This window comes from Corvus cornix, chromosome 1, assembly GCF_000738735.6.
Source record: "Corvus cornix cornix isolate S_Up_H32 chromosome 1, ASM73873v5, whole genome shotgun sequence".
In the NCBI taxonomy this organism is placed as follows: Eukaryota; Metazoa; Chordata; class Aves; order Passeriformes; family Corvidae; genus Corvus; species Corvus cornix.
The window spans coordinates 53,867,175-53,890,664 of record NC_046332.1 but is presented as its reverse complement, the minus strand read 5'-3'; the positions used below and the strand labels follow the sequence as shown (position 1 = coordinate 53,890,664).

Genomic DNA, 23,490 nt, shown 5'->3' with positions numbered 1-23,490 from the left:
CACCCATTGCCTTTCTCCACAATATTTTGTGGACACTGGTCCTCTCCAGCTTCCCTGTTTTGGGATACAGATAAGTCATTGTTTAGGAATGGCACTCCCAAATTTAGTGCTCCCACAGAGATTCTCCAAACCATGTGCTGCTCACTCGCTCACTCCCCTCTCTTCCTCTGCATCAGGCTGGAGAGGAGAATTGGAGGCACAAGAGGTGAAAATCACGAGCTAAGAACAATTTACTAGAAACAGTGATAAGAAAGTGAACAGTAACAGCAACATTGTTAATATCAAGCTGTATGAGATGGGCAAGTGATTCGCATGTGATTCCTCGGAACCAGTGTTACGCTACTCCTCCCTCTGCCACTCTACTGGAAAGGACCTTTTCTGCCCAGAAGAGTCCCTTCCCCTCACCCCCAGCAACGAAATGAGGTGGTATAGAATAACCTCTGGGTCCCGGCCATGCCCCATCCTGGCTACTGCAAAAATTAACTCTCTGCTGGCCAGAACAAAGAAGAGGTAGTATCTTGGAGAATCAGGGAGAAAGAAGAGACACCCCCTAGCTCTCTAGTTATTAGGGATGTGAGAAACCCTGGTGCAAGTTCATGCTCTGATGGAGCAGATTGGAGTCTCTTGCAGTGAAGGTTGCCATACTGAGGGCACAGGGCTTATTTCTTCTGCCAAGCTGAGCCTGTGGACGTGATGAGCCCTGCAGTCTCCAGGTTAGCAAATCAGACTGTAAATGGAGGAGAAATGCCTGCTGCCTCTCTTGTGATGATGTGAGAGATTGGAATTTGACTTACTGGTTTGGGACTAGCCCTCAAATCCTTTCTTGAGAAAAAAGCAAGTGAATAATTTGAAAAAGAGAGTGTTATTCCCTATTCCACCTCTTACCCAAAGCATGTGACATATACAAGAAGAAAACCTAGCAATTTTGCTTTCTGCACTATCCCCACATCTCCCTGTAGCCAGGATATATTAGCTGGATTGTAAGGATTAGGAGAATCAATCTCATTGCCTCCTGGTCAGGTCACAGATCAAGTGTCTGAATTCCTTCCAAGGAGACTTGGATTAATTTAGAAAAGGACCCTGAACCCTCTTTCTTATAAATGTGATAAATATTCTTCCCACTAAGCTTGGACACAAAGGAGGCAGTGGTATACTTACAATTGCTGCTTCTTCGACCCACATCTGTGACAAGATGGATTTATCCAATATGCCTGGACAAACAAGTACTTCTGGAAAAGAACAGCTCTAAGCTGCCCCTAGAGCTATCCAAAGGCTCAATGGCATTTCACGGGTCTGAATTTTGGAGTGCACCTGAGGTGACTGTTGATCACCAATTCATTTCACCACCCCCCCTCCTCTCCCCACTGTTTTTACACTTGTAGTCCAGTGATTTTTGTCTGTTCATGAAGATGATCCCATTAATGGCATTACCAGAAAGAGCATCACCTCATTTTCTGTCCTGGCATTTCCTTCAGAGACAGGAACTTTTATCCTGGACTTTCCCAGCCCTCATATGTAAGGTAAACCATACTAGAGGATTCAGGATCCTTTCTCCTTTACACTGCCTGGCACAAGGCAGGACAGCAGAAAAGTTAGCTTCACTCTGTGTGTCATCGAGTACCTAGTGACAGAAAAACTGCAGTAATTTTGACTTGCATAATGGAGGCTTTACTTCTTCTATAAACTGTACAATGGCATATTCAATAATTATAGTCCAATGAGAACTGTCCAAGTAAGTGCACATTGTGTTTCATTACCCTTACTTTTTATTGTTGTTCTTCATTGCTTTAATTTGGTAAATTCAGTTATTTGAATAGAGTCTCCAGTTCTTAGTGTGTAATAGGGAGGACTTACTGATCAATTTGCTAGCTTAGTTATAAATAGTGAAAAAGCCCCTGGCCAGTCAAAGTCATTCATTAGTATGGGTGTTTTAGAAACAATTATTCAGCTTCACCACAAAGAAAGAAAATAACTTGTGGTGAGGGGAAAAGAAATATTTATTTGTCATGTGTGCAGACCATGTAACAAACCAATCTCAAGATCCAAGAACAGCTTCCCACTACAGGGAATAATACATCCATTACCATTCCCTCTGCTCTTCCCCTTTATCTCTGCTATTTGGATAAACATCTCCTGCTTTTCCTACTGCTCGTCTATCCAAGCCTCAAAGTCTTTGCCTTTCCTAGTGTCCAGAGCACTTGCTCTTTCACTTCTGTGTTTGATTCAGCTTTTTTGAAGCCTTGAGGTGACCCCTTCCCCTATGCTTCCATAAGTTTCTAGCTGAACAATTTTGTTGTTCTTTGTCATGCACTTGGTTGACTATTGAGGTTGCAGGTGATGCTGCAGGACAAGGCAAAGATGGAGGTAAGGTGGGTCTTGCATGTCTGGAACATCATGGAGTATTCAGAGGATCATCTTCATCATGTGAGAGGGCAACAAGATGAATAAAAGGCTTGGGATTAAGTACAGAAAAATTTAGAGGGGCATGAGGATGTTTTCCTGATGCGATTAATCGGAGGTGGTTCTTAGGTATGCAGATGACAGTGCTTACACCCCATCTCCTTCCCCAGCACAGTGTGACACTCCACCCAGAGCTTCAAGAGTTCTGTCCAGAATTTCAGCAGGCCTTTAGTGGGTGGCAGACTCCACTTTCTCAGGTAGAGGCCTTTCCCATTTACAAACTGTGCCTACCTGGATGTTCTGCTGACAGTAGCAGAGCTGTTTCTGCTGCGCTCTGCAGGTGTGAAGCTGCACAGGCACCTTCAATGCCCTGGGGATATGGGATGGGTTGGCAAGAAGTGGAGACTGCAAGTACCAGCCAAGCCTTGGGATGTAGAATGCTGACACATATGGTGGGACAGCACTTTCTATACAATGTAGTGTGAAAGGGCAGTGTGTGGCTGGATGGAAACATCATAGGAGCAGGGCCAGCCCCTGTCCTGCCACATGGAGCATGTTGGAAAAGCAAGATGTAATGCTGTGACAGACTGGAAGAGCCTTGGTTATTACAGAGACAGATTGTGTGCAGCAGTGATTGAAAGAATTGCACAACAGCTACAAATCAAAACAATAGAGAAAAAGTTGGCAGGAGTAAAAGCTACAATGTAAAATATAAGGGATTCCACCATACAAAGTGGTATCCACTAGACCCGCACCAGATCAAATTTGTGCTTAAATCACAGAAACTCCACTTTCCTTGTGATTTGTAGCTAGTCTGGCGATTCTTCTTTGCTATGTGGTATTTTCCCATTCCTCTTTTTTTTTAAGTCACTGTAAAACTTCCCTCATGACAAATGTCTCGACACTCCACCTTTCTCTCCACACAACCTCACTTTTTTAAGAATCTGTCCATCAGTCAGAAGAGGAGGTTTTTTTCCTACCAGTAGCTCATCATGTGGCAGTAGGCAGCTAGGTCTGCTGAGACCAGTATCTCCAGCTAAGCAAAATGTCTTTCCTCTTACCATGTGCAGAGACTGTGAAGCTGCAGATCCACCAGGCATGCCAGCACCTTCTGTTTAAAATCTATTTTTCCTTTGGGTTTAGGCCAACAGTTCAAAGCCAATTGCAGTGGTTGAGTCCAGACTTCTACGAAATGGCTTTCTCGGGTAGTGTCTAATACCTTTCCTTGACAGCCTTGTCAGTAGTGGAGCATGTTTCCACATTTTGGCTCAGGGTTAAACACATTCAACATGTTGTGCAAAATGGAGGCTCAAATACAAAATGGAATTCACAGTTTGAGACTGCCAGATCCCACTGTGTCATGGCATAAATGGTGCTCCTCCAGCTGTCTGGAATGGCAGGCTCTCCACTGGTCTCCCTGCTCTGGAGAGAATACAGTAAAACTAGATAGGGAGGTGGACAATAAAAAAAGATTGGAGGCATGGAATGACTTCCATATGAATAGAGAATGAAAAAGTTGGGATCATTTGGAAAGGAAATGAAAAAGTATATGGTAGCTGTATCCAAGCTAGTTAATAGACCTGAGAAGATAAATCAGATGCTCTTCCTTACCATTTTTCCTTACACACACAAAAAAAAATCCCAGGGGATCACAGTGAAACCGAGACAGCAAATTAAAATTTATAAACAATTGCACAACAGGTATTTACCTTATGAAAGTCATTATTCTGGGATATCACTGAGATCAGGAAGATAGAAGACATGAAAGAGGCTGAAATTTATCTGTAGGGGAAACACCCGTGGGATCTCGACTATGAATAAATAAATAGAAAAAACCCCTAAGCTATTCTAGACTTGGTGGGAGTCAGGTAAAACCTTTCTTTTGTTTTCTGAATCTAGTTTCTATGTATTTGGAAACTATTTGGTGTCCCTGTTCACGCCCTAGCAACCACCTGAAAGGAAAGGAAAGTGTCTCAGGAGGATGGAGATGAGGGAGAAGTGTTGGTGGCCTCTTCTCTGGGCCAGTGCTTTGAGGATTGTGGCCATCAGCACCTTTTGAAACCATTGGCAACTGCTAGCCTTTGTTGGATTGTTGGGTTTGGCATAAGGGAAATACAGAGTAATGAGACATCAGGGACAGGACCTAACTGTGTGGTAGGTCCTTGTCAGTGGGAATATCCACAGCTCCCAAGACCTCTTGGTCCATAGATGCCCCTGACATGGATAAATAACTATAGACTCCTAGGCCAAAATCCGAAGAAGGATGTGGATGCCTAATGTATGATTTAAACTGTCACCAGGTGCCGAAATTTGAGCCAAAAAAGCTCTTAGGGTCCTGCAACTCTGCAGCTGTGTACACTGGGCAGTCCTGCTGGTTTGGCTGAGCTGAACCTACATCTTTCAAGAGCTAGAGTTCAGGAGTCTCCATTTTTGGGGAAAGTGTCCAGAGCAGAAGACTGCAGAACCTGTCCTGTCCTTTCTCTGGCCTCATGAATTCTCCTTTTTTCTGTTGGCACAGGAGGCTTATCTTCATCAGGAGATGTGGGAGCTGCTCCACCCGCCTCCCAGGGAAACAAGCAATTGATGCAGTCTACAGATGGGTGGCTAAGACATCTTCATGGAAGTGGGTGATATGGAATCTGACCACCCAAAGGGAACTTACCTCTTCCTTTAAGGAAATCACAGCGCAACTGCTAAGCTGTTATATATAAGACTCATCACCAGCCCTAATGAAAGCATCACAAACTTCATGATTATCAGGAAACTGTAGGTGTGCTTTGAATATATTTACTGGATCCAGCCTCCTTGAACTGAGGCACAAGTAATGAATCTCACAGTCTTTGGCAGAGATGGAGAAAAAGTATTTGGCTCAGCCAGTATCATGGTTCCATTGGGCATGCTTTGTAGCAGAAATGTTGACGCCAAACTAAGCTTTCCTGTGCAAACTTAAGCGCTTACAGACTCTCAGACATCCAAAGGACTAAGCAAATCCTTTGTGGATCACACATTTGGACATGGGTGACTAAATTCTGCCTAAAGTGCTTGAGAAGTCGGTTTGTGCACATTGTAATTTTCCAGTTCCTTCCAACTAACCCTTTGGTGTTATATTGGTGATAATTACTTCCCTGTCTTTGAGTGTCTGTCTCAAAGGGATCTGCCTTCTCAGTAGCATAATGTTTTGCGCAACTGGTAGAAACCATCTTCTCTCTCAAACCACCCCACTGATTAAAATGGCCAAATTCAGAGCAATTGTTCGCATTCCGGATTTAGTTCTGAAGTTTGCTGTCTCCCTTTCTGAAGTAGTGAACAGTTCCTGCACCTCATCTGTTTTTTCCCCATCCATTTCAGCTGGCGTGATGCAAGATGTTTCTTTCTATGAGCTTTACCTTGTTTCTATGACAGCATTATATGTACAAGAGGATTAAATCTCTGGGAAAGACACATCCAATGTCACTGAGTGTTCTCAACAGCTCAAAGGAAAACCAAGTACTTTATCTAACTGTGTACCTCTTGCAACCAGAATAAAAATGTTCTGAACCTGTGAGGAAGGAGACGTGAGTTTTCTACCATTGGCAGAGAACTGAAGAGCTGTGTAGGTAAAGACAATTATTATGGTCCTGCTGCTCAGCCACTGTGCTCCCCACAGAAAAGCTGTGTAGCTGTTCTGCTGTTTTTCATGAAAGACCAACTCCTTTCCTAGCTGGTTGTACCATGGGGGAGCTGCTCCAGGAGTTTTTCCAGCTAGAACAAGATTTGGGAGGGTAAAGGTCAGCTCCTCATCAGGAGCAGGCAGGTGGCAAAGACTACTTGTATCAAAGTATGAAGATCAGTGAAATATCCAGGGCAAGATTCATCCTGGCTAGCTGCTGATGTCACAAGTAGAGGCATTCACACCAGTGTTAGTCATCAAGCTCTCCCAAGAGCCCACGGAGACCTAGTTCTGGGTTAGATTAAGATGAAATGTGTCCAAAAGCATCTGTTTCTCCCCTCTGTCCCTATGCCAAATGAGCCCTCTGCTATCTAGGTCAGACATAGACATATACATCCAACCTACCCCATCCTCAGCAGGTGCTTGCTAAAGATGAGGTGGGTGGAAGCCTCTTAGCTGAGTCTGGCTGCACCCATAGAACGTGTCTCAGTGTGTACAGTGTGCTGCTGCTCCAGAGAGCAAGAGAAGCTGTCCCCAACACTTTTGCTTTGCTGCCTGCTACTTGTGCCAGAAGGGTGGTGGCACATCTGCATCCCTCCCCAGTCACATCTGGTTGAGATGCAGTAACAGATTCTCTGTACAAGGCACCTCCTGAGGGCCATGAGGGGAAGACTCTGCTGCAGTATTTGAATCAAGGGTGGCCAGCAAGAGACATATGCCTCTTTGTCTCATTTTGTTTTCACCCACATGGCATGTAGCTGCGTACAGAACAAGATCCAGCCCTCTAGGAAGTACACATGCTTGCATGTGTTGGATGCACACACATAGATGTGTGTTTGTATGTGGTTTATTGAGAATTAAAAATGCTTCTTTTTGCCTCAGTGCTTCCAGTGCTTGCCTTTTCAGTTGGGGGGACTGTGTTTTTAATCTCGCTAATACAAAGAAAACAATGGACCTCTTTCTCTGCTAGCTGTAAAGGGTCATAAGTAAAATGAGTTTTGGCAGACTCATTCCAACTAGACATGCAACCACATGCAAAAATGACTCTAAATTTAGTATGTCATTTGTCAGGGTTAACCCTTCCCCTCCTCAAAGGAAAGGAGCTTATTTTCTATCTTCTTGTAGTCTGTATTTGGAAATTTGTCTTGCCTCTATAAAACTCTAAACTGCAGGAATTTATAGTGGCCTTTTGTTTTATAAGCCTTTATTTCTCTTCAGAGTTATGATAAATGCAACTTTATCCCTGCTTCTGGGAACGGGACACAGTACTTTCATGCAAGAATGGGTACCCTTAAAACCAAGGAAAGTGTTTTCCTCCCCTGAAAGTGCTTTCACTCCCTGTTCTTTTGGGGGGTGGAGGGGGTGGGGGTGGGGGTGGGATGGTCTTGGTTTTCTGTATGGACCCTAAAAACTGTTGGACTCAACCGTGTGTATTTCTGCAAGTCCCGGTTACCAACATGAAAGCAGTTTAATGGAATAAGGTTACCGCTGTGAGAAATCACTGAACTTAAGTCAGTCCAGAAGTCTTTGAGAAATATTATATTGCACCTGAGACTTTAAGCACACAGCCATTGGTGTAATACCTGCTTCAGCACGAGAAACAGGAACTGACCTTCATCTGCAGCTATTTCCAGCAGGAAAAGAAACACTGAAAACATCCCAGTCCATTTTCCAGCCTGTGAGGTTTCTGATGTTATTGAGTGTTGTTTTATATGGTTATCTTGGATAAACAAGCAAGGGGTTCAGTGCAACATGTAGTTCACATAAATCCTTGGTTTACTCTGAGAAAATGGTATCTATAGAGAAGTGCTAGTAATTATGTTGGGGAAGGCAAATGACTTGGATGTATGACAAAAAGTGGTATCTTACTCACTTTGAAATGCATTTCTTGGAAAAGTTGGTCTGAACCGGTCTGATTCTGTCTGTGTTTCTCCCTCTTACTCTCTTTCCCCTCCCACAATCAAGAAAACACCATTCCCAGAAATCCCAGAGGACATTTCTAATTCAAAGCAATGATCATGAGTCATTCCTGTGTATTAAGTGAAATACGCTTGCTTGCCTCCCAAGGGATAAAGTGATTAAATCCAATAGAGAAGGGCCCAGGAACTCCTGCTTTCCCTGCAACCTTGAAATTAAAAATCAAGAAGAGAAGTTAGTGGTACAGTATTTTCTTTCAAAACACATCTCTCCCTGAACTACCAGAGCCCACATACAAAGAGGCAGAAAATGGATTGCATTTCTGACAGTTTAAGATTCGGATTTTTTTAACTGAGGCTGTTTGTTCTCCAGAACAAACTGTACGCTACACTGTCCTGTTGTCTGGGATATAATGGAATATAATATTAGCCTCGGACAGTGGTTGTTGAGCCAGTGCCAGCCTCACTAATGAGCATGTGGTTTCAATAATAATATGGCTACTTGTAAGATGGCTGGCCACAAGCCAAGCACTTAATACGGAGGGGGCAACAGATGTAAAAAAGTACCATCCCTGACATGATTGCATTTCCAAAAATTCTCTGGCAAAAAAGTTAAGACTCAGCAAATCAGGATAATGAAGAATCTCCCCATATCAGGAAAGGATGAAGCTCTGAAAAATGAATAGGACCCCTATATGCTTTGTGCACACATGGTAAAAAATAAGAAATATAAGAACAGGGGTGATAAAAGAACTGATAGTTCTTCTTCATGGAAAAAATTCAGTCTGGTAATGGAAGGTGCTGGATAGTTAGATTTCCCTTTCCCTTTCCTTTTCCCTTTCCTTTCCCCTCTTTTTCCAAAGCTTGTGTCATTCTAGACTTGGACCTAAAAGTCCAAGTGCATCAGATGGTGAAATGAATTACAGTTTAATAATATTCCCACCACACAGACAAAATGGATTCAATTACATAATGGTAGCATTAAATGTTATTATGAAGGGGATCCAGAGTCTTGAGTCCAGACTTTCAGAAAACCATGATAAGCTGCTTAAAACAGCTGAAATAGCACATTTATAGGTTTTCAAGCCATAGGTTTGCTGAGGGGAGGGAGCACTGGGAGGAGTCATTATGTTTTCTCAGAGGCTTTGGAATTGAATCTAGTATCTAATCTGGTATCGAGGACTGAGTGTGTAGAAAAGGAGCACCAGAGAGTTTCCAGTTTGATTATTATGTCTTAACCTGTATGGTCTGAGGGTGCTTTTTGGAGTGGCTGCCACTACAGGAGAGCACACGTGTCAGAGTTTTGGGTGGAAACACCAGCTCTTGGGCTCCAGCCCCAGCAGCAGGGCATGGCCAAGCCAACCAAACCTGGGCACTCCCAACAGAGAGGATGCAGAGGCAGCACTGCCCACACCAGGTTGTCCCCAGCACTCCCTGCTCAGTCACCCACTGGCTTTTGGGTCGCACTGAGGTGCTGAGCTGCTTTCACACAACCAGTACCCTCTGTTCTGGACTGCTGAGAAGGCCTCTCTTCAGATAGGACACCACTGAAACCTGGAGCTCACCTTGTAGCTCTCCCCGAATGGGGCAGGCACAGGCAAAGCATTGTTATCTGCTATAAAACCCCCCAAAATAATGTCTGATATTTTGAATTACAGATAGTATTTCATGATCCTTTGACAATATTTTTTTCTTTCAGTCCTGGAGAAAAGGAAAATATGATTAAAAAAGGTAGGAAAGAAGAAAATGAAACCCACAACTTTTTAAATTAATATCTTCCAATTTTTTTAATTTGAAAAATTGGAGAGAAATTAAAAAGAAGAGGAAAACAGAAGAAAGAGTGGTCAGAACACAAAGGAGTTCAAAACTAAAAACTAAAATAGAGGAATGAACTTTTCCCACTGCTAGCACAAAAATGAATTGTTTTTGTCAGGCAGAGGAATTTTTAGTTCTCTTCAAAACAGTGGTAAGATTTAAATATTCCTCCTGAATTTTATGACTGATTATATTAGGAAGATTTAAAAAAAAATAAATTTCTATTAAAAATATATTTCTACTAATGTTTTGAAAACTTCAATTATTCCTCCAATATAAAGTGTTCCAAATGCTCCAGATTCCTTTTTTCTTGCTGACGCCTCCCTGAATATTCTCCCAAATTTGGATGCACTAACTCAAATTGGGTTGTTGTGTACTATTTACCAGGAAATGTTGGTGAAAGCTCCTTGGACTAGAATAATGCTGTGTGCCAGTGTTGGGAGACACTTGATGCCCTGCTGGGTGGCCAGTACCTTTGTCAGGTCATGCTGATTCGTGGTCTTATGATAAATGGTCTGTGACCACGGAACAGCATATACCCATGGCTAGCAGTCAAGAGAGCACTTCACTTCCACACTACTTCTAACACAGTGTCCACATGCACCTCAGGTCATTATTGATCAAATATGTGTACCCTCCAACAGTGGTCTGGGGGCTTATCTGAGAAGAACTCCGAGGTTTCTGAGTTCTGAACAGTCCTGTGCAATATGATACCTGGGATGATGCCCTAACTCTGGCACTGGCCAATGAAAAATCACTTGTGTGAAGCTCCCTCCATCCTGGATGGGAAAGGAGAGTGACAGAGGAACCTCTGCATGATGATTTATCTCAGCCTCAGTAGATGTCTAAGAGAGAGGGGATGAACTGCCCTTTGAAGGTGCTGCTTCTCATGTGTTTTTACCAAGGAGGGTGCTAAACATACAGCTGGCAAGCAAATAGGTTGCCAAAGTCAAATGAGAGGTACCTCAGCTATACTGCTGGCAGTGTTGCATCCTTTCTGTCCAGCCAATCTGAAAGTGCTCTGCAATTGTCGTTCAGCTTTACTTTCAATGAATTGATATTGCAGATTCTTATTTTGGCTGCAATGCATTAACTGAGTAAACAGTCGAATGAACTAGGCACCACAAAAGCTTGCTGGCTGGTTGCTGCATGCCCCCCAGGCAATAAAAACATGTGCAAAGAACAAAGAGCTGCACAAATCGACTGCAGATATGACCACACACGTTAAGATGTAACACGTCATTGAGACAGGAGAAAAACCCTTTGTAGCAACCAGCACTGGGTGGAGCTGGCTTAATCCCATTAAAGAGCCCCAAAATCCACTGACAAAGGGCCAGCTTTTGTGCTCTCACTTACACTGGGGGAGACCTACTGACCCTGGAGAAAAGGAGCCGAAAGCAGGACCTGGTGCAGCGTGGTCACCGTCCTTGCCTGCAGAGGTGGCAGCATGTGTGGTAAGTGGCAGGGCTGACATGAAAGCGTGTGTGGCACTGGTTTCTCTGAGCACCCTGCTGTCTGAGAGACAGAAGGACAGAGGAAACTTGTAAATCTACTCACACCAGGATGTTATGGCATGTGAACCTGTGGATTTCAGAGGAAAGACAATGAGAGGTGCAGAGATACTGTTGTTTTTGGGACACCAGCTGCTCTGAGCTTGGATCCTCAGAGCCTTCAGACTCTCCCAGACATCCTGTATTTCAGCATGGTGTGAAGATCCAGTTGCTCTTTTCTTACATGCCTGGATGAGAAACTGGGGAAGACCAAAGGCAAGGTGCTCATTTGTACAATCTGTGAAGGAGGTGCAGACCCTGTTTCCAGCCATGACAGGTGTCCAGGGATCCCCAGAGGTATTGCACTGCCAATACCTGTTCTTGTAAGTGATTATGCAAAAAAGTAAAAAGGAGACTGAACTACCATGAATAATTCCTTTTGTGCCATTTTATACTCCCTGGGTTTTTCAGTCAGTAGTGGTTTGTCTCATACAAACTCACATCCTTTGACTACAAATGCCTTGACCCTGTCATGATAGCCCTGGCTTACCCCAGCTCCTATCCAGCAGAGAGCTGATCTCACATTTGTAGCCTGTCTGTGTGCTCAGTTGCCAGCCAGAAAGGCTGTGCTGGCTGCCAGGGCAGTCACTGCCAAGGATAACAGCTGAGTTTGGAGCTCCCTTCTCTTACTGGGATCACAAATTCAAGTCTCTCTTCTATATCCCTCACTTCATGTTAGTTGAAACTGGAATTGAAATTTATTAGGGTGTGTGTACTGAGAGGAAGGGGAGGCTCAAAGACAGGCAGGAAAGCAGGCAGCACAACTTTGGGATTCTCACTTCCTAGGCTAAAATTAACCAAAACTTACACCAGCTTTGGTTTGAAGTGAGCCTAGGTTTGGGGAGCAAACCCTGGTGACAGGCTTTGGGAAATGGTCCTGGGACTGCTGTGGGATGAGAGGATAGAGTTTTCCTTCGCCCACAGATCCTTCTCATCAATTTGTTCCCAGGCTGTTGCCTTAGGACCACCTACAGGGATGCCACCACAGCAGAAGAGGCTCCCTCTTGTCCTGCAGGGCTCAGGGATCCTTCTCACTGCCCCAGTGCATGTCAGGGTGAGCCCTAGATGAAGCAACCCAGGGCAAGTGGGCTGCAGGAAGGCCCAGCAGGACCCAGCCCCACCTGGGCTGGATGTCCTGGGGAGCCAATGTGCCTGGTGACATGGTCAGCCTTGCCCAAGTGCCTGCTGGTGGCAAGTGTCAGTCATTCCTTGTCTTGCTGTCTCAGACCATGGTATCTTTGTGAGGTTGTTTGCTTGCATGAAAAGTATAAGTAGTTTGTAACTGCCTAGCTGAAAAAAAACCCAAAGAAAGATAATTCTTGAATTCTTGTTTTTTTCCACACTGGCCTGCTCCTGTATACAAAAGGTTTAAAACAAAAGTGGGGAATGCATCTCTGCTTTTACAGTTCTATTTGGCGGCATTTGCCACATATAGTTACACATATTTAGTTTTGCACCAGCTCTTTGCAGTTCACCTCCAGTCAGATGTTTGTCTACACCTGAAAACATGAGAAGGGCTCAGAGCTGGCTCAGCCAAGGAAGGAGAGACTGATCAACCTCGAAATGAATATTTACAGGGAATATACTTACAGACTTAGAGTTTTAAAACTTGTGTATGTGAATTTGGTTGAGAATGAGACTTTCTCTTTGTCTCTCTCCTGACCCTGCTCTCTTCTTTCCTCCTCCTGCCTGTTTCCTACCTATCGACCTCCCCATCCTACCTCAGAAAATTAGCTTTCATTGGGCTTTTATAGCTGCACTTTCAAGTCAGTCAAGATTATTTTCTGGTGCTTAAATTCCTAGTTAACATGTCATGGTGCCATTCAGTGCTGGAAATGATGTAATTTATTGGGTAGCTGGTCATTTGCACAAATAGCTGGAAAAACAAGTTTAGCTTGATATAAATAACAAGGCACAACAGTATATACAGTACAACACCTTGCCTCCTGCTGCAAATCTCCTGATTTCTGTTATTCTGGTTTCAGCATGCCTAGCTGCCTCCTTACATTCACTGCTATGAAATAAGATAATTATAGCACGAGTAAATATTACCCAATCAATCTACAGTAACAACTGTTAAAACAAGCCATTTTATAAATTTTCCTAACAAAACATGCCTCAACCCAATATACACAGAAGGTAAGTTTCTCTGACCTTGAAATAAATTTCAAGAGCAAGGAACACTATGCACATAATGAACATCCAGCGAAGAGAGGCAGAGCCAGGGTCCAACCCTGTTTAATCTGACCCCCCCCAAAACCGCCCCAAGCTCAGCAGCAGGAGAATGGTGTGTTTTGGGAAAGCTTATCTTTTAATGTACAGCGTAAATAGGAACAGTCCCCTGGAATCACTGTTTCCCTTCTTCTTTCTTCCCTTATGCCTAGTGGCTGGACTGAGGCAAACTAACCCTCCTCTTCCCAGGGCAACACCAGACTCCAGTACTGATGGGTGTGACGGCCGCACAAAACATCTGTAGTTTGGTTCAAATAAACCATAAAGCCTCTTCAAAACCCAGAGCATTCTTTCCATCTCCCAAACAAACACATTTAAGAAGAAAAAAAAGTCACCCACGAGCAGAGATCAGACTAAGTTACTCAGGCGTAAGCTGTGCAGAGAGTACCACCTGGGCTCATAACATCATGTACTACAGAAACTGGCTCAAATAGGGGAAAACATTTGCACCAACTACAGTGGCAGGTCTGTTTTGAAATGCTACTGGATTTCAGGTTTACATTCAGGCAACACTCTGTAGGTTTGCCTAACTGACTCATGAGAAGACAGTTTCTGTTGGGGTGGGGATAGGGGATAAAAAGAAGCCAAAATGCCTGACTGTAAAGATTAATGCCTTTTGGAAGAATTTAAAGATGTTCTGAATCTGCATATGGCAAAGAAGGGTGTCAAGGGAGAAGCTAATTATGATATACTGCTTGAATACCATTATGCACTAATTACTGAAAAAAGATGATGGATTTAAAAACCTTTGTGCTACTAAATGGAAGCAGAAGAGGGCCAGTGTGGGCAGATTTTGAAACCCCCGCTTCAAGAAGCAGCCAGATCAGGCATTGCCCAGATGTCTCCCAACAAGCACGTGTTGAGTTTCCAACACAAAAGGTGAGACGTGGTCATCTAACCCCCTGCTAGAGCCAGATTTCAGAGGGGGTTGTTTGTTCTGCTCAGACCCTTTGTAGGATGTAAGGTGGAAAGGATGCCATGCACTGTTTGTACAACTGGTCTGAAAGTTGTGGGGAGTGCATGGTCTGGATTTGCAGGAGAGGAGAACCCTTTCCTAGTTGATATCACTCAGAAATGTTGCCTTAGATTTATCTCTAAGGTTTATACCATACTTGAGATATGGTGGTAGCCATCTGAGACTCCTCAGGACTCAGTGGAGAAAGATCTCAGAAGGTGATCTGGGGCCCAAGTTAGGCCGAAACATCTTTCTAAAAAGCTGTTGGTGTTTTTCCTCCTGCCTGGGAATGTGCCCAGGGCTGCTGACAGGGTCGATCTAGGCTGACATAGCATGGCTAAGACTCCTGTAATATCCACCCTCCATTAAAAATGTGTTATGTTAAAGAGGAATGGGGTGGGCTGGAGGTGAACTATTGCATTCATGCCTGTGGTAATGGAGAAGCAGCACTTGGTGGCTCTGGTGTACTGCATGCTGTGCCTTCTCTGCCTGTCCCTGGGGCAGATGCATTCTTCCTTGCTGGTGCCACAGGTCTTCTGGGGAGTCAGAGACGTGTTGCCTCTCACAGGGGTTTTGCAATGTGGACTAAAATCCCTAGGGATGGGAACTACTGAAAACCCTGCTCTGGCTCATCTTGCTGTGTGTCTATTTTGGTAAATGAAACGTCCTTTAGACCATTTACCACTGTAGAGTGGCCCACTTACATACTGGACTCTTCCATCTGCCCAGAAGAGGCACCTGTCCAAATTTCCCACCTGAACAGCCCCTTCCTCATGTTAGCCCTTGAAACATGCCTGGAAATTGAGTGAGAAAGTGCTAGTTGGCATGGGACAACTGCCATGCCTAAATTTTTCATGCTGTGTGTCTGTCGTGGCCTCTTCAAGGTCCCTGAAACTTGTCTGGGGCCTGACTGACCTGAAAAATCTCACAGGGTCCATTCTATCAGTCAAGCAGTACAGACAGCTAACCTCAGACATGGGGAGTGTTTATTACACTGGCTCCTAGGCAGACTTATGGTCCCATTTTCATTAATGTGGAGTGACCAGAGAGTAAATCTTCGTGCATAAGGGATGCCAAAAAGGCAGATAACAAGTTCAAATGCGCAAATGCATTTGCCTGCTGGAGACTGACCTCCCCTGGAATCTGTCAAATCCACTGCTTCTGACAAATTTTGAAAACTACAGACAAATGCTGAGGAATATACAGATCTCTGGAAATGAAGTCCATGACCTGGTAACATTCTCTTGTCAGAAAGCAAACCCATTTTACCATTACCTTTGATGTAATGTTGGTTAAAAGAGAAGATGTACTTTCACTCCCTCCAAGGAGACATTTGTTTTGTGCATGTCAGCCATATTCATCCAGCCAATAGATGCGAACTGAATTAATTGTCTGACATTTGTCTTTTGTTGCTGCTTTTCACTGAAAGTATGGCTTTCTTATGAAGTGAACTGTGTCCAGTTCTGGGGTCCTCAGTAAAAGAGAGACAGGAACATAGTGGAGAGAGTCCAGTGAAGGACCACAGAGATGGTCAAGAGACCACAGCAGTACAGAGCAGATGATCTCTCAAAGTACTTTCCAACCTCAACTCTTCTGTGGTACTGATTCTGAAAGACTACTGGAAGGTAGCACAGCAGTACTGTAGGAAACTACAGCAGATGTCCTCTTGCCTGTGTGCTCTCCATAGGGAGCAGTCCTTGAAGCCAGCAATTCCCAAAATCATACGTGGATTAATTTTTTGAGAAAAGTACTTGATATGCTCCAAAAGACACAAACAAGATGTGCCAAGTAAACAGGAGATGAGGACCTGGGATTGAAGGTGGGATCGAGGTGATCACCTTGAGCTGGATCTAAAAGGAGGGAAGGGATTCCCAGGAGAAGAGCAGTTGCACTGGCAGAGGCAGAGCCTGCTAGACAGCCTGGATGGGCCAGCATGGGAAGGCAGCTGTGCTACTCCCTTTGGAAGCTCTAATTTGTTTAGTGCTGCCTTGTGTCCCACAACGGGACCAGATTTCCCCAGACTTGTTTCATGCCTGACATTCAAAGCTAGACATTCAAAATGGCCTCAGTGCAGATTTCCAGTCGAAACACCCAGAATGCATGTGTGATCCTGACTGCATCCAGGCAGAAATGGAAAAGGCTCTGCTGGTTTTAGAGAGTGAATGTTTTCTGCCTTAGTAGAAAAATCGAGATTTGTTGTAGCAAAGCTAGGGACAATCTCACAAAGCCCAGCTTTGACCAACGAGAGAAGAAAAGAGAGCAACACACTGCAAGGGTGGAGAACAGGAGCATGGGATTTGGGGTGTGTGGTTTTGGGTGTGCATGTAAATTGTTTGTGTGGGCAATTTGCTGTTTTTACAGTGAAAAGTCCTGATCTTCCAAAACTGCCTGTGTGGAAAAAAAGAGAGAGCAATTTTCACTACTCAGATTTGTAATCTGCTCTCAAAAGTGTGCCCACAGGAAGCAAAATTAGAATTTTCTTCTCAGGACAGTGCTAGCTCAGGAGTTTAAAATATATCTTGAGCTAACATTTTGTGAGTCATCCTGCATCACTGAATAAAGATATACATGATGTGAGCACTGCAGATTTAGGAACAAGCCAGGGTTTTTTGTGCCTTGCTCCATTATTGAGAATTTTCTGATTCTACCCTCAGTAATTTATTAGTGTGAGCCTGTCCAAGGTACAGCTCCACAGGACATGATGGAGAGATTGCTTTGGTCACATAAATATGCTACTAAGATATGAACAACCAAAATATGTGACTACAGACTTTTGTGTTGTTTTCATGGGTATCATTACATGGAATAGGTAGTTAGGTACCAGCTCACGGTCTTACACCCTCAGAGGAAAAAATTCACTTCACTTTCCATGCATGACTTTATTCTGTTTAACAGGAGATATATCAATTCATTACAACAGGGTGCAAAATATGTTTGGTTTGTAACTACACCAGCTGCACTGGGAGAATAAAACAGGGGTTAAACAAGGCCACATTTAATCAGAGGTCTCACAGGGCTACGAATACAAGGAAAGCTGATCTTTCTTCATTATATCAATACAATGCAGTCATCCTGTGTGGGTTTTGCATAGCATCCTGTCCACAGCCAGAGAAGTGACTTCTATTTCAATAAGAATTAAAGCAAAAGCAAAGAAAGAACAAAGGAGTGAGGGAGTTGATCTGGAGGAGATGATGATAAATTCTACTGCATCTTGTAAAACTCTCCTGCTCTTTCCTCCACAGTGGCATTATTTCCCCATCCTAACCACTTCCTTAATAAACAATTAAGCTTTGTGTTTGGAATCTAAACATATATTTGGGGGGTGAGACAGAGAAGGACTGGGTGGCTCAGGGTTTGGCAGTAATACAGGGAAGAGCCTATAGTGGTTTGAATTTGATCCAGGTTGTGTTGCCCTTGATTTATTAGCCATCCTGCTGCCGGAAAATCACTGTCTCTCCTCCAGACTCTTTTGGTGGGTCAATTCTGTAGAACAATAAACAAGACAAAATAGTGTGCATTTATTTTCTTATAAATATTTGAAGGATTTTTTTTGAGAACTGAATTTGTGCTGATGCTATTCATGCCCCTCTTCAGTGGAAACTCACCTCAGTAGCCAAGTGAATGCTGAAGAAATGAATACAGGTATTCAGTCCTGACACTTGATTACAAAAGTGATAGGGACAGAAAAATAATGAGCCTGGTGGCTACATCTGCATGTACATTCTGTACCTCCATTGGGAGCTGTGGGGATGCAGCACAGCCAATGTGATGTCACTGCATGAATGGACTGACACGTATTGATGCGCAAAGGAACCACAAACTCTGCTTGCATTGCGCAGACACTGAGCTCTTGCCTTCTCTCATCAGCTGAGGGACACGTAGCATCACTCTTAACTTTGGTCTGAGCGCTGGGGTGGAAGTGGTCCAGTTCTTTCCCCTGCTTTTGGTGGCCTCCAGCCCCAACCTGCACCCAGAACTAACCTCCCTCACTCTGTTCAGCATGTGCAACCTCAGTGTGAACAGCTTGTGGATGTGGTGTGGGCCAAGAGTTATTCAACAATTCTGAGAAATAAATCTCTAAAATCATAAGTGACCTGCAAAAATTCACTCCTCAAATCAAAAGTAAAAAAATAGAAGAGCGAAAGCGCACTGGCAAATGTCTTGCTCTGAATAATTCATTTGTTTCCAGGATAAAGCCTGGGTTTCTTCCTCTGCTCCCTCACCAGAGACTGTGGGGACAGCTATGCTGCTACTGTTCACACAGGAAATTGTCCATGGCTTGAGATACTCCCTTCCTTTTCAGTGCCATCAATCTGGCAGCTTCCCATTGCATGTAATTATTATTAATATCTTTCTTTTTCCCCCCAAAATTCTTGGGATAAATGATGAGATAGTTTGCTAACAACGGTTTTCATTAAAGAAACAGCTGGGTTGTTCTACTTCTAGGTCTCTACAAAAGCCTTCTGCATGTCTGTCAAGCCAGGGTGTAGCATGATGAGCTGTTTCTGTTGAGAAACCAGAGTTTACAGAGTAAACAGAGTTGAGGTAAACCCTGATTATGGGGAAAATCTGCACGTTAGGCTCCCTTGCAGGCTTAACTCACACGACTGGCCTGTATTTTTGGAAACACTTCCAAAGTTTTCCCTTTGTGAATTGGTGCAAATGGCTTGTTGGAGCCAGGCGTGCCTAAATTCTCACTGACTTTTCCTTAATCTGTTTGACTTGAGCAGGGCCTCAGACAGGCGTGAGCAGATCAAGGGGGTCCCTGGGGAGTGTTCAGCCGGCAGGTACCGTCCAGCAGAACTGGCTTGGTGCTCCCAGCTCCCGGCTGCACGCATAATTGTACACTTCCCTAAACGGGAGAAGAAAGGAAGTGATGTGTGTCAATAAGCTGAAGGGAATTGTCTCATGTACCAGGAACAGCAAGCTCTGTGTTTTCCCTTGTTTGCTCTGGGATTTTTGCTATTTGTGCTAAATTTAGCATGCCGGAGACTGAGTGCAACTCCCCCCTCCCTGAGGGCCACGCTCAGACATGTCAAGTCCTTGGGGTGGGAGCAGCACAGCTAGGGAGATTTGATGAAAAATCAGCTGCAAGGGGAAGTGATGGAGCTCAAGCAGCTCTTTTTCTTGGACTTTGTGCCTCTAACCACAGCCTAAGTGCCCTTTCTGCTGCCAGAGCTTCTCACCAGGGCATTGTGATGTGGGTGAAAATGGTCCCCACTGCCTCCAGCTCCTCCTGCTCTTCTCCAGGCCCTGCCTGAGCCCCCACATGATGAAAGCACAAAGAGCTAGAAATCTTTTCAACACACAGCTATTGATCCTTGCAGAGTTACTAATATAGGTGTAGGTGGGATGCTGCATGTACTGATGTACCTCACCAGTCCAGAAAAGATTGTGCAATTCAAATGCTGATGCAAGAGCCTGATTGCCCACACTGCTGTGTGGTGGGAGTCACACAAGTGTCCTTGGTGGGTATGAAATGCTGGATTTTTATTTACTGGATCAGCCAAAAAGCCCCAGGTCTAATGTTGACTTTACTTCAGTCTTTGCTTTAACAAAATCCCTTCCCTCTTCGCTATGGGATTACCTGTAACAAGACTGGGATGAGATCTCCAGGTTGTGTGGCATCAGCTGCTGATTTTTCCAGTGCAGTGGGATTTTGCAGTTTTGAAGCCAGGAGGTGAGTGGCTTTCTAACTATGCACTCCAAGATTTGAGTTTGTTTTATTTTGCTCAGAAGAAGGTTCAAAGAGAGAAGACTGATTAAAAACAATGATGTGTGCCCATTCTGTTTCTGATTGTCCTTTAGCCAGACCTTCCAAGAGAATTTTATTTGCTTGTGTTATGAACTGAATTTCTTGACATCCATGCTTCCAAGATGCCATGATATTACCTGGGAATTATTAATTGGGAGATGCTTACTACCTTCTGCTGCTCAAAACTAACTAGAACTTGTTGTTTGTGAAATGTGAAAGAAAAATGAAAACAATTTCCTATTTGCTGTCTTTGAAGTTAAGGGGGGAAAACCCCTCAGAGTACAGCTGAATTACCACAGAAAGCAACATATCTTTTTTTATTATGTAAAGATCAAAGTAGAGGGAGAGTATTGCGAGGAGTTTACTTTGATGAGTTTGGTTAAAAATCAAAACCTGGTTTGGTGGGGGAGATACAGACACAAAACACTACGTGCCACGGATTTGCTGAGTGTGTTAAAAAGTGCTGAGCAGTATTAAATTAATGCAAAACTGAAGATTACACAAGGGTAAACATTGTAGCTAATGTTTGACTAGAGCTGAGCTGAGGGCTGAATGCCTCCACTTAATTTACAGACCATGCCCACGGCAACCCCAGGAGGCTGGGAGTGGAGGAGACAGACATTTTATAGCAAAGAGACACGTTATTATTTTTAAATTTAGGAAAAAAGAATCTGGCTGAAGTTACTCCTTCTAAACTTTGGGGAGAGGCAGCCGAGAGAAAGCAAGAAAGAAGGGTCAGTGAGCGGCTTTTGGAGCTGAAAGATCTGCTAAGTTAATATGCACTAGGTGTGAATGCCTCTAGTAAACACTAGATCATAAACGCACTGAGAAGATCAGTGTCAGGTAGAGATTCAGCCTGGAAGGGGCTTGCAGACGCTGCTCAAGCATGTGCATGAAGAGCTTTCCGTGACTTATATAGCCCCAGCACCGACACGGCTGTGGGGACGGAACACGATGGCCTAGCGAAAGAGGTGAAATACAAAGTGGCTTTCAAGTTCAAATGAATATTTGGAAATTATTTCTTCCATTCTTCCTTCTGCAGCAAGATGGGCCATCCCCATCACACTGCCTGGTGGCCTGATCCTGCCTTCTGGAATGAAGAGGACTGCTCTTGCTTTGCAACTGAGCATTTTGTACAAGATCTTCTGCTTACGAAGAACACATCTGAGCCCCTGAAAATCTGCTGCAATTCCTATTTGTATGAGTGGTGTGAGAAGTGAAAGGAAAGAGCAGAGGGCGCTCCCAGGCTGGGACTATAGCTAGTTTAAATTTATTCCTCAGATAACTTTGGTTGGTCATTGAAGCCTAAAGTGACTCTAAAGCATGAGATCTGTGTCTTCAGTAGCACAGCAGTGGATATCTTTAGATTGGGTTTTCATCATATACTTTAATTTTCTAGGCTGGAGGATGACCATAATTGCTGAACAATTCAGTGTAATGGAATGGGCTAATTCAGCGCTTTTTACTGCATTTTTCCACATAATATCTAAAATCTTTTTTCCACCATAACCCATGTTTATGAAAGCAAGTACTTAACCCGCACATTTCCTGGGCTTGAATCATTTCCTTAATAAGGCATAAAATTTTGCAAAATCACTCCCTTTACATTAACACATCATTATAAGGAGATATCAGTGTTTAGCACGTCAGAAGCATACACTAGTCTGTGCAATGTACAGCTACACCACTCAGCTTCAGAGTCATATACCACGGCTTTCAAATAATAATTCTATAAAAACAAGAGCTTTCCTTTCCTTTTCTTTCTTTCCTTATTTTTTTAATTCAGTGTTTTCTTCCAAACTGTTATAGGCTGTTCTCTTGCACAGGATGAAGCATGTCAAACATGTTAGCTTTTCTTTTAGTTTTGGCTTTGCATCTGATAAGTAGAAATAAAGCAGCAAGCAATGGGTATGGTTTGAAACTGCTATAACCACAGTTCATAAAATAATATTAAAAGATGACAAAAGCCATAAAAATCTCTATGTTCCCTTTTGTTGCTGTGCTCTGTCAAACAGGAATCTCCTTTTTCAAGGAGACACTGAAAAAGCTGATATATTGCTTCAAAAATAAAAGATAATGTATACAAACCAGAATTGCTCCTGTTGTGGGGTTGTGAACTCATTGTTCTGCTGCAAGACAAATGCCTTGTGCCCAATGGCCTGTGCACATGAGGAGAGTAACTCCTGGGAGCAAGTCCTCTGACATCGAAAGATTTGCTTGCATGCATTGACCTAAGCATGTGTTCAGGACCTGGTCTTCATGAAGTTTTCTCATTGCTACATGGACTTTGGTTTGGAACAAGTTTTCTTACAAGAGAGTTTTGCTGCAACAGCCTTTTGCGTAGACAGGGTCACTGAACTAAAAGCTCTTTACCATCTTCCAAGCTGAATGCCCCTCTGTGTCCATCCACTGAAAGGGTGGGTGCAGAGCTGGCTTCAGGGAGTCAGCCTGAGTCTTGCTCTGGCCTTGTGCATTTCTGAGCTCTGTTAACTTAAACCAATGTACACACGAGGTGCTCCCTAGGGGAAGGTCTTACAACTCTTGAAAATTTAATACAAGTTGGATCTTGCTTCATTTCTCTTTGAGAACAGAGCTCAGGTCTGCCTGCATTGCAGGCACTTGGACCATCTATCCCAGGAGCCAACTCTTACTCACAGGAAGGCCACTCAGCAGCTTTGTTCCTGGCAAAACCATAGCAGGCTCAGGTTTACATTAATTAAAATCTGTAAGATGTTATCCTTTCATGAGCCAACACAAATCAGACTCTTAGCTGGTACCCCTGAACCTTCTCCCATTTTGTGAGCATACAGTCAGTCTGGGTTTTGACCATTCAAGACATGTCAGGATGAGCACATCGGAAGATAAAAAGAATAATCGGTTTAATGAAGACCTGAGTGATACAGGGTTAATGAAAACTAAACACATGAAGGCTAGCCACAACCAGAATTAGCGCTAGTAATCTGCTGGATCAGTTCTGGAGAGTGTGTTCAGGGTTAGGATGAGTGGCTAGCAGCATATTACTACAGTGAGGCTATTTGTGTGGGACTGGGCTTAGTTCACTTGGAAATGTGAAATCATAATTATTGGGTTCTTTTCAGTTTGAAGCAATCCAGAAATGATGCATTTTTTGAGTGTGTGGGAGGAGATTTGCCTGCTTTTCTTTCTCTCTTGCTCTCTCTCCCACATGTCCTTTTCTGCTTCTTGATCCTAATGCGTGG

The 23,490-nt window shown here is 43.7% G+C and overlaps 1 long non-coding RNA gene across 2 annotated transcripts; it reads left to right on the top strand.

Annotated features, from left to right (window-relative positions):
• The first annotated feature begins 19,840 nt into the window (after positions 1 to 19,840).
• LOC109144709 lies at positions 19,841 to 22,365 on the top strand. 2 transcript variants are annotated; one of them, XR_002045620.3, is made up of 3 exons: positions 19,841 to 19,985; positions 20,061 to 20,197; positions 21,315 to 22,365. It is a non-coding gene; the product is annotated as an uncharacterized LOC109144709 (long non-coding RNA). The 2 variants fall into 2 exon arrangements; XR_002045619.3 differs by lacking the exon at positions 19,841 to 19,985 and having other exon boundaries at positions 19,992 to 20,197.
• The last annotated feature ends 1,125 nt before the right edge of the window (positions 22,366 to 23,490 follow it).